This window comes from Dasypus novemcinctus, chromosome 8, assembly GCF_030445035.2.
Source record: "Dasypus novemcinctus isolate mDasNov1 chromosome 8, mDasNov1.1.hap2, whole genome shotgun sequence".
NCBI lineage: Eukaryota > Metazoa > Chordata > Mammalia > Cingulata > Dasypodidae > Dasypus > Dasypus novemcinctus.
Window position 1 is genome coordinate 109,224,992 of NC_080680.1, and position 1,513 is coordinate 109,226,504.

Consider the following 1,513-nt stretch of genomic DNA (forward strand, 5'->3'; position numbering starts at 1 on the left):
GCAGGGCTGCGGGACTACGATTCCCGGGATGCGTTCGTCCCGCTTTCCGAAAGTCCTGTGCTTTCCATAGGCTCCTACCCCAGCCTGTTGCGCATGGTCTCTGGGAAGCTCCTGGTGGGCTCGACTGCAGAATTATTGCTGCGCCAGAGGCCTAGAGGCCTAGAAGCTTCTCAGGTTTTCAGAACACAAGGTTCTGTCTCCTTGGTAACTTGAAACCCTCGCCTATCACCTCCTGCATACCCCTCCCAGAAATCCGAGGAGGAAAAATCCACCTCAGAAGGCTGTTAGCGATATAGTCAATGGAAGCCGTAATTAATGGAACAACTTGAATTAAAACAAATGTTAATCTTATGATTTCTGCACTTGCTACCATGGTGCAAACTTCCATCAACCCTCGCCTTGGATTATTGCAAGAAGTTCCTGCGTTTTATTGCAAGAGGTTCCTAGTGTCTATTCTCTACACCCCAGCAAGAATGGTGTTTTAAAAACATCATAGCGTGTGTCCTTCCTCTGCTTGAAACCCGGCACAGGCTTCACCTTTCACTCAGTGAAATCCTGAGTCTTCACAGTGCTCTAAAAAAAACCAACGTGCTCTGGCCACCCATAATCTCGCCACCCTCTTACCCACTCACTGCTCCAGTCACACCGGCTTCCTTCCTTTCACTCCTACCAGCCTGGCCCTTCTGGCAAAGAAGCTTCTCTTTCAGGTAGCCATATGACTCACTCCTATCCTCCAGATCTCAAGGATGCTCACCCACCTTTCTATTTGAATTTAATCCCAACATCCCCCACCTCATTCCTGTTTCTATGAGATACCATGTACTTTTCTCATTTATTACTTACTGTCTGTCTACTGCACTAGAATATCAATTCCACAATGATAAGGAGTTTTGTCTGGTTTGTTCACTTTTGTATCTCCAGCCCCGAGAACAGCATTTGATTCAATAGGTAATAGTACGAATGAGCACTTGTATGAAATTACAGTGGACACGGGGGAAAAGTGCTGAGGAACTAAGAACAGATTGTATGAAGGGTGCTGAAAACTGTATGACTCTTGGAGGGGTGGAGTAGGAAGAGAAAGGCCTTACAGACTGAAAGAGCAGGATGAGTCAAGGCCCTGGGCCTTTATGGGAATAGTAAACTCCACTAAATGAACCATAGGGTTCATCGCACTGGTAGGGCAGTTGAGGACTTTGGGCTGCCCAGGTCTGAGTACATATACTTGGGCTTTGCCCATCTCTTCCTGGCTGGCCAAAGATGGAAGGGATGTTAGGGAGAAGGCAGTGGAATATGAAGTGCCTATTGGCTCATTATCCTAACTGGGCAAGTGTCTTCATTTCCTAGGGCTGCTGTAACAAAGTGTCACAAGTAGATGGCTTAAAATATCTTACAGAAATTGAAACCCAGGGAGGGGAAGGGACTTGCCCAAGGTCACCTATCTGGTAAATTGGCAGCTGACCAGCTCTGAGCAGAACCCTTTTGGGAGGAGGGAGAATGTCTTTCCCCATCTCTA